The 16867-nt window shown below is 42.6% G+C and overlaps 1 protein-coding gene across 3 annotated transcripts in view; it reads left to right on the top strand.

Moving 5' to 3' along the window:
- The window catches only part of LOC127424247 (potassium voltage-gated channel subfamily D member 3-like), a 153638-nt gene that overhangs the window by 119650 nt on the left and 17121 nt on the right, over positions 1–16867 (top strand). The window lies entirely within an intron of this gene.

The raw sequence follows: 16867 nt of genomic DNA, 5'->3' as shown, positions 1-16867 counted from the left end.
GTCTCCTAGAGATGAACGTATGTTGGTGATAAAAGTGCAAATCAATCCCAGAACAACAGCAAAGGACCATGTGAAGATGCTGGAGGAAACAGGTAGACAATTATCTATATCCACAGTAAAACAAGTCCTAAATCGACATAACCTAAATGCTGTTCAGCAAGGAAGAATCCAGTGCTCCAAAACTGCCATTAAAAAGCCAGACTACAGTTTGCAAGTGCACATGGGGACAAAGATCTTACTTTCTGGAGAAATGTCCTCTGGTCTGATGAAACAAATATTGAACTTTCTGGCCATAATGACCATCGTTAAGTTTGGAGGAAAAAGGATGAGGCTTGCAAGCCAAAGAACACCATCCCAACCGTGAAGCATGGGGGTGGCAGCATCATGTTGTGGGGGTTCTTTGCTGCAGTAGGGACTAGTGCACTTCACAAAATAGATGGCATCATGAGGAAGGAAAATTATGTGGATATATTGAAGCAACATCTCAAGACATCAGCCATGAAGTTAAAGCTCGGTCGCAAATGGGTCTTCCAAATGGACAATGACCCCAAGCATATCTCCAAAGTTGTAGCAAAATGGCTTAAGGACAACAAAGTCAAGGTATTGGATTGGTCTTCACAAAGCCCTGACCTCAAACCGATAGAACATTTTTGAGCAGAACTGAAAAAGCGTGTGCGAGCAAGGAGGACTACAAATCTGACTTACACCGGTTCTGTCTGGAGGAATGAGCCAAAATTCCAGCAACTTATTGTGAGAAGCTTGTGGAAGGCTACCCAAAACATTTGACCCAAGTTAAACAATTTAAAGGCAATGCTACCTATGCAAGAAATAAAAGATGAAATAAATAATTCTTTCTACTATTATTCTGACATCTCACATTCTTAAAATAAAGTAGTGATCCTAACTGACCTAAGACAGGGAATGTTTTCTATGATTATATGTCAGGAATTGTGAAAAACTGAGTTTAAATGTATTTGGCTAAGGTATATGTAAACTTCTGACTTCAACTGTAGATGGTGCTTTAATACATCTCTTCTATAGGACCCAGCATTTCAACAAATGTTAAAGAGAGAAGTTAATATTTATGTGGAAGCCAGTTGGTCCTCAGTGTCCTCTGTGGACATGGCATGGGAGGAGCTTAAGGAAGTTTTTAAGGGTTGGATCATACAATATGCCTCATTCATTAAAAAGATCAAAGCACAGGAATTCATGGAATTGGAAAAGAATATTAAAAGTACTGAAACAGAGCTGAAGTACAGAATGTCATCCAATGTTCTTAGAGAGTTGACTCAGCTAAAATATAGATACAATACTATTTTGTCACAGAATGTTGAGTTTTTCTATTCAGGGCAAGACAGTCATACTTTGAGTCAGGAGACAAGGCAAGGAAACATCTTGCTAGATACATAAAACAGAGAGAGTTTTTTACACCATTCCTTCATTGAAGGCTTCTGGAGGTAATATATTTACCTCTCCCACAGATATTAATAAGGCCTTCTATTCTATTTTGATCTTTATAATTTAGTTCCATGTCTTTGTCTACTGATAAGGATTTTAGCAACATTGTAGAGCCATTAGAACTTCCTAAACTGATGAATGATCAAAAAGACATTCTTGACTCAAATATTACTTTGGAGGAGCTTGGTGAGGTAATTAAAGCCTTGCCAACAAGTAAGGCACTGGGGCCAGATGGTTTTTGTTTTAGAATTTTTTTAGATCTTATGTCACAGAACTGGCTTCCCTTATGTTATACGTTTACACAGAGTCATTAAAGAAAGGTGAACTACAACCAACCATGATGCAAGCCCTGATCAGTCTCATTTTTAAAAAAAAGATAAAGACCCAAATGAATGTAAAAGTTATCATCCAATTTCCCTGATCCAGTTAGATGTAAAAAATATTGTCTAAAATTCTGTCTAATCGATTAAGCAGAGTAATTACATCTCTTATACATATAGATCAAGTGGGGTTTATTTGTGGTCATAGTTTTTTCTGGTAATATTAGATGTTTTATAAATATTATGTGGTCAGTAGCGAATGATCAGACTCCAATTGTTGCTATCTCACTTGACGCCGTAAAGGCATTTGATAGGGTGGAATGAGACTATCTTTTTAAGATTTTGTAAATTTACAGGTTTGGGAACACTTTTATTAGGTGGAATATGTTAATCTATAAACATCTGTCAGTGGTATTGCAAACTAATGGATTAATTTCAGATAATTTTTGTCTTGGTAGGGGAACCCGGCAAGGCTGTCCTCTCTCCCCTTTGCTGTTCTGTCTTGCCCTGGAACCATTAGCAGCCGCAATAAGAAAAGAGGATGATTTTCCTGGTATTGTAGCAGGAGGTGTGGTCATAAACTTTTACTCTACGCAGATGACATACATCTGGGTATCCACTCAGAGTAAGCTTTTTTGCCACTGTGTTCACCGCGTTAATGAGTCATTAGCAGCTTTAAACCGCCAAAGTGCGCTATAACCATAGAATTTCAACAGGCCAGAGCTGAACGCCTCAAAGCTGTTTCTCGCAACATCACAACCATTCAGTTTGAGGCAGTAATGCTTGTTTTGCCAACCGACATAAAAAAGAAGAAGAAACAAGAACAAACACTGATTTGCTGGTGGGACGCAGCAATGAAGATCATAATGAACACTTTCCTGCAACATTTAGCGTTCACGAGGACGCCCACGCATCGGGACTTATTTGTTTCTATTTATTCATTCACATTTCATTAGAGAGAATTATCATTTGTGCATATTTTTATACATATACACTGACGTTATGAACAAGCATCATTAGGCAGCATATATAAACAATTGTAATTTCCGAAAACTGTCAAGACACTGAGCCTGTGCTTTAATTTAATGTGCCGATAGGCTAGCCCATATTTTTTTAAAGGATTATGAAATGTGAATTAATTATTTTATGTGTGTGTGTATATATATATATATATAGTATCATATGTTATATTCTCCTGGCAATAATAACATAAGAAAAAGTGAACTGAATTATTCTTTATGGAAGCATCAAATAAAATTTGTAAAAATATTTTAATAAGAATCGCAATTTGCCATTACAAATACACATAATATTTGCTATTCAATGTTGCCCCAAAGCTCAATGTTATTTTTCGGAGTGACTTTTTGCACCCCCGTCTAAACCTGCAAACAGTGCATTAAGCATATTGCTGCAGTAGCTGAGGGTGTAACGTCAGTGCATCAATCTCTGTTCGGTCCGGGTTTGAGTCTGCATGTGTTGCATCATTTTTCCCATTCTGTTTCCTGTCTCCACTCTTAATATTATCTTTAATACTATTAAATGAATATAAAGGTAGTTTTACTATAGTAATATTGTATTAACCATGTTTTTTGGGCAGAAAAATTAGATTTGGTGCAATTAACAATGCATGGTGTTAATACAGTAAAATGGTTTTAAGATAGCTATTAACAATGTTTATTTTTGTGTTTACAATTATTTTACTACAAAATACCATAATGATACTATGGTTGCTGTATCTGTAGAGGACGTCAGGACAGATCCGTGTTTCATCCCCATTTCATGTTATCGAAGACATACTTTATTTTATTAGATGTCCACAAAGTATTTTAAACGTTGAAATAAAATGTCTGAAGGGAGTGAGCTGTTGTTCTTGCAGTGATCGGAGGCAGGGAGTTCTGTGGGCATTTTCTCTGGCTCGGGATCTCAGCGTCTTGGTCAAATGTAATTATTATCTTAGACAATGGGTGATCAGTAGAGTGTCGGTTTATGGTGCTAATTCTGATTGTTAGGCGGGTTCAAATTCAGCTTTTCCCAAACCACTTTTCTTCCCATGTCATGACATTAGCAGCGAAGACAGACTCTTTCTTTTATAAACATTAACATAAATTTTAACTTAAAAAAAAAAAAAATTTAAATGCTGAAAACATGTCTTATGTCTTAGCATTTGTTTTGAATGTTTTAATTGGCTTTTAAGACATCTATATAAAATATTAATATTTATGTGAATAAATGCGTATATATTGTATGCAAGAATGGCATGCCACATGTCAGTTGGGTACATTTTACATTTTGCTTAAAGCTAAGTTGAGGTAACAGTTCTCTGATGACACAATCGAACACTCGAGGTGGGTGTTAAAGGTGGTCTATTATCTACTTTTGGTGTTTTCCATCCCCCATGCCAACACAGACAAAGGTGATGTGTGTGTGGGGGGGGGAGGGCTGTGACGCATCAAAAGTTTAAAGGAGATTTGGATGTTTAGATTTTCACCCAGATCTTTGGAAAAATACAAGTAAAGGACTCTCACGCTATTGTTCTGTATTAATGTAATTAAGCTGAATCATAATCTTTATTATGTAACCATGAATGCTGCCGCACTATGCTACTGTTCTGCCTATGGTTTTAAAACACAATTGTGGCGACAAATATAAGAGTAATTGTATAAATTATATGCAGTATAAAACCAAATGACCAATAATAATTTTACAGGACACAGAGTCAGTACCAGCCACAGCACAAATGGAATGAAATGCAAACAAAAACCATGCAATGCTGAAATAATGTCTGCATTTGTTTTGAATGTTGAAATTAACATCAGCAATACCAAATGTTACTATTTATATGTGGTCAAATGTGTATTTAGGCATATCATTTGTCTGCTGGTTGCATTTTTTTCACACATACAAACAAGATAAAAAAGCATGTTTTGATCCAGCAACCTTTGGCTTGACAGCCAAAAATACTACCACTGAGCTATCAGTTTGCATGTGTACTAAAAAGGTTTTCTTTACTCCACACCATCCTCTTTACCTTTAGAATTAAAAACTAAAAAGAACTTTAAAATAAGCACATATATATTTCATTATGCTTATGAGCGAGGTTTCAGCTGAAACACTATATTTTTGTCTATCATTGTTGTGTTTTCAGTATAGTTATTAAATAAAATCATGAAAGTTCACAATGTACTTTCATAATAATTTTATTTAATTGACATGCAGGGGCTAAAGAGAATCTGTGTTTTTTATTTAAAATGGTTATTAAATGCTGCACGGAGATGCCACAGTACAATCTTATTTAATGTGGGCTGAAATGCCTTCACTTGCTTGGGACTCAGGAGCACACATGCTCAAAACTGTTTTGGCGGATTGTGAGGATCCACTTTGAAGACCAGCTGTGGGTTAAATACTTCCGTATGTCAAGAGATGTGTTCAAAGAATTGTGTGCCAAGGTCAGTCATTTTGTTGGGCCAGTCACACCAAGCCATTACACACTCATAACAAGTGCACGAATGTTCAAAACACGTAATTGTTTTGCGTTTCCATAACCTTAATGCGCATTTTAACTAATGCAAAACTCTACAAAATCCACCTCCTCCTAGCGCATTAAATTTTAAGCGAATTTTGATAATTGTAGGATCTTATTGGCAGAAGAATTATTCATTTCCATGCTGAATGACTTAAATCCAGAATTTACACTGATATTTACTTCCAAGTTATTAAAACTAAGACACACAGGCCAGCAGTCACACCGAACATTCCTCAAAGTCATAAATTAAAGACTGGTCTGCTGGCGCCAAGGATTCTAGCTAAAACCCTCAGCTGCCAAATGTTGACCATCTTGAGAACGAAGAGATTCCTGTGGACACATCAAGACCCTCAACCCTAAAGGGCAGAGGTGATGGTCAGCATAAAACCTCATATTACCCAAGAGACAGAGACAGGCTTAACCCAGTCGTGGCCTCTTTTCCCCTTCTCTTTTTTCCACTCCCTAAAAAAGAAGGGGGATTATCCGACTGAGCCGCCAGGTCTAGTCGGGGGGTGTCCCTCCCAAGGGGAAGACACCGCGGAGACCACACCTCACCCAAAGTGAGGGGGGGATATTTAAGTGGAAAAATACGTCACATGGTCTTTCCAACCATGTGGAGAGTCTTCAAGGTAGGTCCTGCCCAATGGGGGAGGAGTTACTACAAACAAGGAGACTGGGGCAGAGGGGCTCTGCCCAAGGAAGATGCAGTTTGCCAACAGGGAAACGAATTAGCAGAAGATATATATCGCATGGGGTTAGCCTTACAGGGAACTGCCACATGCGGAGCACCTACCCCAGAACAGGACTCTTAGTTAGCACGTGTACTGGGCCGGCAGCGAGTCTCTCCGAAAACTCGACTGCCACAGGGCTCGGAGGAAGTCAACCAGGGAGCAAAACTTGTAAACACTACTGGGAATTAATGGCACACATCTTCAGCTCAAAAGGAGGTGGAAGGCGCTATGTGCAAGCGATACACCCGGCCGGCTATCCCGGGCTTATCCGCTTGTATTGCGTGCCACTACCTGGAACGAAACCGGTTCCACCCGGAGGTTGTACAACCTTGCAAAGGTGTTGGGTGTTTGCTCTGCAAATGTCTGTTAGAGAGGCACCCCTGGCCAGGGCCCAGGAAGCCGCTACACCCCTGGTAGAATGGGCTCATAGCCCTACCGGGGGCAGCATGTCCTGGGCGTGATATGCCATAGTTATGGTGTCAATGAGCCAGTGGGCGATCCTCTGCTTGGAGACAGCGCTTCCTTTCCGCTGTGCACCAAAGCAGACAAAGAACTGCTCAGAGATCCTAAAGCTCTGCGTGCAATCTAAATAGATGCGTAAAGTGCACACCGGACAGAGCAACGACAGGGCTGGGTCTGCCTCCTCTGGGGCAGTGCTTGCAGGTTCACCACCTGGTCCCTAAAAGGGGTGGTGGGTACCTTGGGCACATAGCCCGGTCGGGGTCTCAGGATCACGTGAGAGTAACCTGGACCGAACTCCAGGCACGTTTCGCTGACAGAGAATGCTTGCAGGTCTCCTACCCTCTTGATGGAAGTGAGCGCAGTCAGGAGGGCAGTCTTCAAGGAGAGTGCCTTAAGCTCAGCTGACTGCAAAGGCTCAAAGGGGGCTTTCTGTAGACCCTGAAGAACTACAGAGAGGTCCCATGAGGGAATGAGGCACGGCCTGGAGGGATTCAGCCTCCTGGCACCTCTTAGGAACCTGTTGATCAGGTCGTGCTTCCCTAAGGACTTACCGTCGACTGTGTCGTGGTGTGCTGCTATGGCGGCAATGTACACCTTCAAGGTGGAAGGGGACAGCCTCCCTTCCAACCTCTCCTGCAGGAAGGAAAGCACTGATCCGACTGCGCATCTCTGGGGCTCTTCCCACAGGGTCTGTGCAAGTAGGCTCACTGGGGGAAATGCATATTTGCGTAGGCCAGGGGGCCAGCTGTGTGCCAGTGCATCTATGCCGAGGGTAGCCTCGGTGAGGGCGTACCAGAGCGGGCAGTGGGAGGATTCTTGGGAGGCGAACAGGTCCACCTGTGCCCATCCGAATCGACTCCAAATCAGCTGGACCACCTGAGGGTGGAGTCTCCACTCTCCCCTGAGGGTAACCTGCTGTGACAGCGTGTCCGCTGTAGTGTTGAGGTTGCCCAGGATGTGAGTGGCTCGCAGTGACTTGAAGTGCTGCTGACTCCAGAGGAGGAGACGGCGGGCGAGTTGTGATATACAACGAGAGCGTAGACCGCCTTGGTGGTTGACATATGCCGTGTTGTCTGTCCGAACTAACACGTGCTTGCCCTGGATCAACAGCTGAAACCTCCGCAGGGCGAGCAGAATTGCCAACAACTCGAGGCAGTTGATGTGCCAATGCAGTCGTGGGCCCGTCCATAGGCCGGCGGCTGCGTGCCCATTGCAAACAGCGCCCCAGCCCATTTTGGAGGCGTCTGTCGTGACCACGACGCACCTGGAGGCCAGTTCTAAAGGAACACCTGCCCATAGAAACAAGAGGTCAGTCCAAGGGCTGAAAAGATGGTGACAGACCGGCATGATGACCACGCGATGTGTCCCGTGGTGCCATGCCCATCTCGGGACTCGAGTCTGGAGCCAGTGCTGAAGTGGCCTCATATGCATCAACCTGAGTGGGGTGGCAACCGCCGAGGATGCCATATGCCCCAGGAGCCTCTGAAAAAGTTTCAGTGGAACCGCTGTTTTCTATTTGAATGCCTTCTAACAGGCCAGCACCGACTGGGCGCGTTCGTTCGCAAGGCACGCCATCAAGGAGACTGAGTCCAACTCCAAACCGAGAAAAGAGATGCTCTGAACCGGGAGGAGCTTGCTCTTTTCCCAGTTGACCCGAAGCCCTAGTCAGCTGAGGTGTGAGAGCACCAGGTCCCTGTGTGCGCACAACATGTCTCAAGAGTGAGCTAGGATTAGCCAGTCATCGAGAATGCGAATGCCCACCTCCCTTAACGGGGCAAGGGCAGCCTCTGCGACCTTCGTGAAGACGCGAGGAGACAGGGACAGGCCGAAAGGGAGGACTTTGTACTGATACGCCTGACCCTCAAATGCAAACCGCAGGAAGGGTCTGTGTCAAGGAAGGATCAAGGCGTGGAAGTACACATCTTTCAGGTCTACCACCGCAAACCAATCTTGATGTCGGACGCTCGCCAGAATGCGTTTTTGCGTCAGCATCTTGAACAGGAGTCTGTGTAAGGCCCGGTTCAGTACTCGCAGGTCCAAGATTGGCCACAACCCACCGCCTTTTTTCGGTACGATGAAGTAGGGGCTGTAAAACCCCTTCTTCATCTCGGCTGGAGGGACAGGTTCTATCGCGCCCTTCCGTAGGAGGGTAGCGATCTCCGCGCACAAGGTAGCAGTGTTTTCGCTCTTGACAAAGGTGAAATGAATACTGCTGAACCTGGGCGGGCACCTGGCGAACTGAATCGTGTAGCCGAGTCGGACGGTCCGGATCAGCCATCACGACGGATTGGAAAGCGCGAGCCACGCATCCAAGTTCCGCACAAGGGGGACCAAGGGGACAATGTCGTTGCAAGCGAGGTCGGTCGCCGAGCGCAGTTCCTGCATCAAATCTGGGGTGGAACTACCCTTGTGCAGTTCTTTCAATGCCTTGGCTTGGTGGACCTGCAGGAGAGCCATGGCATGCAGGTCAGAGGTGGCTTGTCCAGCAGCGCTGTAGGCTTCAGGGCCATCAGGGACGACGTGAGCCTACAGGGCTTGGATGGGAGCTTAGGGCGTCCGCGCAAGGTGGTAGCACTCTGCGGGCATAGGTGCACCACGAGCGCCTTATCCACCGGGGGAATCGTCGTATAGCCCCTGGCCGCCCCGCCATCGAGGGTAGTGAGAGCGGGGGAACTGCGGAATCGGGGCCGGGTAGTAAAAGGTGCCTCCCATGATTTCGTCAGCTCCTCGTGCACTTCCGGGAATGGCACTGGAGTGGGGCGTGGCTGCTTTGAGCGGCGCCGCGAACCCAGGAACCAATCATCAAGCCACAAGGGTTCAGGGGAGAGCGGAGGGTTCCACTCTAACCCGACGCTCGAGGCCGCCCGGGAAAGCATGTCCGTCATTTCGGCATTGGCCTGTGACTGGGCAATCGTCCCCGAGGCGGGAAGCCCAGCTGAGGCTTCTGCGTCCGACTGGACAAGCCTGTTCTCCAACGCTCAAGAGCTCATCATCTTCGTGGGCTCCGAACAAGAAGCCAGACTTGCTGTGAGACGAGCCGGCGAACTCATCCGGAAGCCCGATTGGGGCAGACGAGCGTGCTGGGGAATGGGAGGTCCGCGGGGGGATACCTGGCGGAGACGATGCCATTGGGGTCCCCAAATCGCCCCCAGTGCTAGCCGTGCTGGCCTCATACCTGTAGGTAGAAGGACCGAAGCGGGGAGCCGCTGGGGTGGCTTGCTTTCGTAACGACCGCATCGTTGCCATGCTCATGTTCTCGCAATGTGAACATGAAACATCCACAAATGCTGCCTCCATGTGGGTCGCGACCAGACACGAAAGACAGCGATCATGACCATCCGAAGTTGAGAGATAATGACTGCAACCAGGAATAACACACAATCGGAAAGGCATCTTTAAAAAGACGCGTCTTTAAAAAGATGTTCCGTGTGTGCCACTCTTTTAAAGAAATATATACTCTTTTAGAGGAAAAAAGCTCTTTCAGAAAATATACTCTCTTGTTTTCTGCCGAAGCGCCAAGGGGCGTTCTCTGCAGTGCACCAGTGCAGAGGAGGGAGAAGCCGCTGAAATGCGCCGTCAGATCCAGCAGAGGTGAATGAACAGTAGAATTCAGCTCAATGAGCATGACCGTTCGTCTCCAAAGAGAAAATCTGACTGAGTGGTTACATACCAGCTCCTTTTATACCCGTATGTCCAGGGGAGTGGCATGCAAATACCACTCGGCAATTTTCATTGGCCTTTTATCAAAGACCAGAGGTGTCTCGGGCTCCCAAGAGTGACCCCTAGAATCACTACATTGACACAATGTCGAGTGAATGACAGATAGGGAACTAATGCTTGATTCATAACTTCAAATGTACAAAATGAGACATTTCCTGTGTCATATGCTAAAACTCTGTACGAGACGACAGAGCTTGGAAACTGTCTTACTGTCTTTGGAAGAATCACTTTGAACTCTTTTTGTAGGACATCTCATCTTAATCTGGAACTTTGACACGATCGCAAAACTAACTTTTCTTGGGTTTTTAACAATGCATATACATGTATTATGAACTATAATACTATTAAAAGACTCCATTGTCTCATCATTCTACACTTCCTAATTTTAATATGCTAGGATGCTTCACATGATGCCTGACTGTGGTTAGAATCATAGAATGCATTTCTGACCTTGTTCACACATGATGCTCAATTATACAATGTATAATAATGTATATTCAAATGTAAATGTGTAGTGAAGTAACCATAAAGTGAAAATATGTCATGTTTCATATGTAAATGCTTGCCCATTTATGTAGAGAATGTTTATGTTAACAGATGTCATGTCTCTTACACCGATTTCGATATCTAAAATGTATTACGAAAACATGTACTTTTTGAGCGGGAATTTTAAGAGGTCTTTACACAAAGGATCATCAATCACCTTCAGAAGGAGGGACAGAAATGACCATGTGACCCTGCAAAAGACACCTCTGATTGGCTCAAGACACCTTTGGGGTGTGGCCAGCCACAATAGTACAAAGCCTCCCCACCAAGGAAGAACTCTCTCTTCTTCTGCTGCTTCTTCAGCTCTCTTCATCCTCCACACTCTTGCCCTCATGGCTCTTAGCCTTCTCCGGCACCCTTCTGCCATTGCATGATGTAGAGTCCAGGAAAGCTCGTAACGCAAAGTTCAGAGGAAGCTTTTCTCCCTCTCTACTCTACGACTCACACACATGACTGGTGTTGCAAGTGTTCCTTATGGAAGGCCTTGCTTCAAAGCCGCCTCATCATCCCAGCAACAAACTAGCCACAATCTTAACAGAGGTCCAAAGCATCGACAGAACAACCAGAACTTTCTACAAAGAACCAAAGCAATGCAAGGAAATCTCCAACTTTCGCTGAAAGTACTGGCGTCTCTTTCTCTTTAATTTATTTTGAGTAAACTCTATCTCAAATCACGGTATATTAAATTAAGTGTTGATGGTTCATAGCATGGTCTATAGACTCCATAAAGTTCAGTGTTCTCTGTTGAAAATAATTTCCATCCACCAACCTGTTTGTCATGATTTTCTTGGTGTTTAGATTAGCAATAAATTCTTGGTTGTATTCAAAGATAATTTGACTGTGGTATATTTTGATAAATAATCTCGTCATTTTTTTTTTAAAGATCTGTGCTCCGGGGGCCTGGGTAGCTCAGCGAATACTGATGCTGATTACCACCCTTGGAGTCGCAAGTTCAAATCCAGGGCATGCTGAGTGACTCCAGCCAGGTCTCCTAAGCAACCAAATTGGCCCAGTTGCTAGGGTAGAGTCACATGGGGTAATCATCTTGTGGTCGCAATTAGGGGTTCTCGCTCTCAATGGGGCGCGTGGTAAATTGTGCGTGGATCGTGGAGTGTAGCATGAGCCTCCACATGCTGTGAATCTCCACGGTGTCATGCACAGCAAGCCACGTGATAAGATGCGTGGATTGTCTCAGAAGTGGAGGCAACTGAGACCTGTCCTCTGCCACCCGGATTGAGGTGAGTAACCACACCACCACGAGCCTACTAAGTAGTGGGAATTGGGCATTCCAAATTGGAAGAAAAGGGGATAAAAATAAAGATCTGCGCTCCAAATCTCAAACCATATCTAAACATATTTGTGATATTATTTTCAATAGCCATGACAATAGTATTACTCTAAGCTAATTCCTTACATATATATTGTGAGCGGATACAACGAGCACGTTGTATTACATATTAATGGTGGAGAATTTTATTCAGATTTACGATCTGATCATTTGTCATTTATCCTTCTTATAATGGTCAGTCTAACACAGCTAATTCCGTTATAAATTCTCTTACATATTATTGGTGAAGGTACACGGGCACTTTAATCCATACCGTGTACATTTATTCTACCAAATTTCCCTACATAATTTATTCACATATCAAGCTTTCCATTCAGGAATTCTTATACACAATTTCAAAATGCACATAAAAATAGTTTAGAACCCAGCTAGTGCCAGCCACATCGCAAAATGTTTGTATATGAATCTGCTGGATATATTTTACTTACCACTTGTATCCGAACAAACAAACAGGACTCGAACCTGCAGCTTGATGTACATGTCGTGCTGTTGTACGAAGCACACTACCACTTAAAATCACTTCAGGATTTTGAGTTTTTCTCTACTCCACACCATCCTCTGTAACTTTAAATCATATCAATGAGCATATATATAATTAATTACGCTTATCAGCAGGGTTTTATTTGAACTACTCTATTTTAGTCTATCACTACTGACTAGCCAGGTCAATTATAATACGGGTTAACGCCGTTAATTTTGCATTGCTGTTTTTTTCAGTACGGCTAACAAATAAAATTATGAATGTTCGCCATGTATTTTCATTTTTATTTTCAGGGAGATAATTATATCTGTGAAGCAACAGTTTTTTATTTATTGAAAAAGGCTTATATTCTAACACTTTTTTTTCTATATACCAATTCATGAGCTAACTAAGCTATAACTTTAATGCTGCCATTTATTTTGCATTGTTAGATCGTCTTCTACACATCAAAATGTAAAAAACATTATACAAATAATAATATTAACAATATTAATCATAATAACTCTCACTTTCTTTACACTAAACGATGGTGACAAAAGTGTCCCTTTTGCGCCTCCTGGCGGTGATTTTGCGAACGAGTCTCACATGTGAGAATTTAAAAGTTTTACGTGGCGGTACTTCCTGTGGTAAAGAGGATCAGTTTTGTTGAGTACCCACTGTATTATTATTTGTCTCTGACCCTAGAAAATCTGTGCTTAGCCTCCACAGAATTATTAATTCGTTCTCCAACGAACTGGTCTAAATCGGAAGCTCTTGCTCTGACAGCATATTGCCCTAACACAGCTTTCCAACCTGCCGCCTTTCAATGGCCCAAGCAAGGCATTAGGTATTTAGGCATTTTATTTCCAGAAAATTTGATAGGTTTAGTTAGCTAATTTTGACCCATTAATGAAAAAGTTCTCGTGTGATGTTGATAGGTGATGAGCGGCTGTGGCTCAGGTGGTAGAGCAGGCTGTCCACTAATCACAGGGTTAGTGGTTCAGTTCCCAGCCCACATGACTCCACATGCCAAAGTGTCCTTGGGCAAGACATTGAACCCCAAGATGTTCCCAATGGCAGGTTAGCGCCTTGCATGGCAGCTCTGCTGTCATTGGTGTGTGTGTGTGAATGGGTGAATGAGACACAGTGTAAAGCACTTTGTAGAACTGCTAAGGTTAAAAAGGTGTTATATAAGTGCAGACCATTTGATAGGTGGGCTTCACTACATTTGTCTATGACTGGGAAGGTCAATGTTATAAAAATGAATTGTATCTCCATATTAAATTATTTACTGCAGTCTCTCCCTCTAGAAGTTCCTATTTCTTATTTTAAACAATTTGATAGAATATCTACGTTTTTTGTTTGGAATGGTAAACGACCTCGGTTACATTTCAATAAGTTACATAGACCAGTTGACAAAGGAGGTTTAGGCCTCACCAAAATTGAGTTTTATTACTATGCTTTTAATCTTAGACACTTGGCCCATTGGTCTCTTCCACCCGAGAGAGAGCCCCTCCCTGGTACAACATTGAACAAGCAGTCCTTGCCCCAATTTCACCATTGCAAAATCTTTCTATTAAATTGCCTAGAGAAGTAAAATGCATCCTATTATCTCACACTTACACTCAGTATGGACAAACGTTTCCCATATGTTCAATTTTGATACTTACCTAAATGTCTCCTCAAGCATATGGCTGAACCCCAAATTATGTATTAACAAGTCTCCCTTTTGCTGGAAAGAATGGATGGAGAGGGGTGTTGCTACACTTGGTGACATTATGAAAACAGAGCTTTGAGAAACATATAACACAGCAATTTGGGATTTCTAGGTCTCAATTTTTCAGGTATTTACAGCTTCGCCATTTACATTGTACTAATTCTGGTGGTAGTACACAACCCCCTAAAGCTGCAGACACTCTTTGTATGGTGCTCACAGCCTTTGGAAAGGGGCATGAAGCATCAGTGTATTACGCCTTGTTTATTCAGAGTCTGGGTGATGGAGCCTTAACAGCTCTTAAGAGGTTATGGGAAAGAGATCTGAACTTGGTATTGGAGGATGGGGAGTGGGAAAGAATTGTCTAGAGATGCAAGGGTACACCTTATTCAGTTTAGGATTCTGCATAGTTTCTATTGGACTCCCACTAGATTGTTTAGGCTTGGTTTAAAAGACACACCTACCTGCTGGCGATGTCAGTCTGAGGATGGAAACATGGCCTATGCTCTGTGGTTTTGTGCTAAAATTCAAGAATACTGGTTAAGACTACAGAATTTTATCTGTGAGGTTTTAGATACTCAAATTTCATTCTGTCCCAGACTATGTATATTGGGTGATAGAGCGGTTATTAAAGTAGGTGACAAATATACAAAAAGCTGGGTCCAAACTAGTGTAATGATTGGCAGACAAATAATTCTTAGAGGACGGAAGTCAATTGGTGCGCCCTTATTTCAAGAGTGGTTCACAGAATTGGGCAGGGTGGCAACATTCGAAAAGATTTTATTCAAACAGCTTGGTAGATTAGATGCATATGGTAAGAAATGGAGCAAATACATGACCTTTCTGGCAGGCTCTCAGTGAGGGCCACGTGGAGAGAAACCTTTTTTTTCATGTTTATATGTGCATACTCAGGTTTGGACCATGGGAATGTTTGTTTGGGGTTGGGGTGGGGTTGGGAACTGGGAGGGGGAAGGGGAAGGGGAATTCATGGGGGTTAAGGGGGATAATGGTTGACTCTGTGCATGTATATTTTGCTTTGTTCTGTCTGTGTTATGTTTGAGAATCAACCAATAAAAATGTTAATCTGAAAAATATGTCAAAGATTCATACAGTTATAAATCTTTGACACAAGTATGTATACATGCCAAAAAATCAGTGATTAAAAATCAATAATAGAATAAAATGAGCAGATTTAATCCATATCAAGCTTTATTGGCAAGATAAACCTAAGTGTACATTGCCAACGCATTATGAAGTTTAATTTGCTAAAGTTTTAAATCTCAAAATTATTATTTTCTCTGGCTGTCATTCAGTCTCTCTGACAGTGAGTGAGCGTTTTCGGGCAATGTGAAAAGATGAAAACAAGTTTTTTTCTCACACCTGGCTCACCACCTGCAGTTGAAGTTTCCATTCTCCGTACAGTAAATCTGCTCCCGTGTTTATTATGCCTGGAACATGCATCATGCACAATGAATAAGCATGCACTGCACCACACAATCAGTTTCTGTGCTAGGATGTGCAGTCAAGTTGAGCATGTACCTCCTGGAAATTTATATATGCCAATTTTAGCCACAGGAATTGGGGAAAACTATAGTGAAGTTTCAGGAAGTGAAAAAAATGGATACTCCATTAATTTTGTTACTTTTTCTATCACGTTAAACAGTCAACTATTAATTAACACGTTAAATTTCCCTGCCCTAATATGTATTATCTATAGTTATGGTTAAGCACCTGTTATGTCTGTTCCACCTGGTGATTCTGTCTCATTTTCTCTCACGTTCTGTGGCTGCATTCTATCAGCATCCAATTACTTTAGTCTATAGCTTTTAAAACTAATGTCTTGAACCATCCAATTTGTTTGAGTAGATATCAGCCGCCTTCTTATCTTAAAAAGTCTTCGCACTCCTCATCACCTGAATTCAGTTGGTAAGCCATCACACAAGCTAAGAAAGATCAACTGTGGTGTGGTGTAATTTTATTGTCATATTTAAAAAAATAAAAAAAAATAATATATATATATATATATATATATAATAGAGAGAGAGAGAGAGAGAGAGAGAGAGAGAGAGAGAGAGAGAGAGAGTTGTATTTTTCATCCTTAAAAATGCCAGGGTGCTGTATTAAAGGATTTAAAAGTTCTAATTTAACATAAATATTTTTTTTCCCCTCTGCTACATTTTTCTCCTGTTTCTCATAGTCCATGCATCTTATAAAAAGTGATGTTATTTTCACAGAATGCTGATAATACTTGGCCCATTCTGATGTGTCTTTAGTACTTATTACCCAGCTATACTCAGCTCTCTGGACAAAGACTTAGTGTATAAACAAATGGGTTTGGAGACAAATCTTCTAAACCAACGGGCTGATTAACATATGACTTAACAAACAGCTTTCCAAGCAAAAGACTTTCCAAACAATCCACTTTTTAAATAAAAGACTTTCCAGATAAACAAATTTCTACGAAAAAGACTTTCCAGGGGCCTGGGTAGCTCAGCGAGTATTGACGCTGACTACCACCCCTGGAGTCACGAATCCAGGGCGTACTAAGTGACACCAGCCAGGTCTCCTAAGCAACCAAATTGGCC

The sequence above is a fragment of the Myxocyprinus asiaticus genome, chromosome 33, assembly GCF_019703515.2.
Source record: "Myxocyprinus asiaticus isolate MX2 ecotype Aquarium Trade chromosome 33, UBuf_Myxa_2, whole genome shotgun sequence".
NCBI lineage: Eukaryota > Metazoa > Chordata > Actinopteri > Cypriniformes > Catostomidae > Myxocyprinus > Myxocyprinus asiaticus.
Note: the sequence above shows the minus strand (reverse complement) of the source record. Positions and strands in the feature narration are given on the sequence as shown.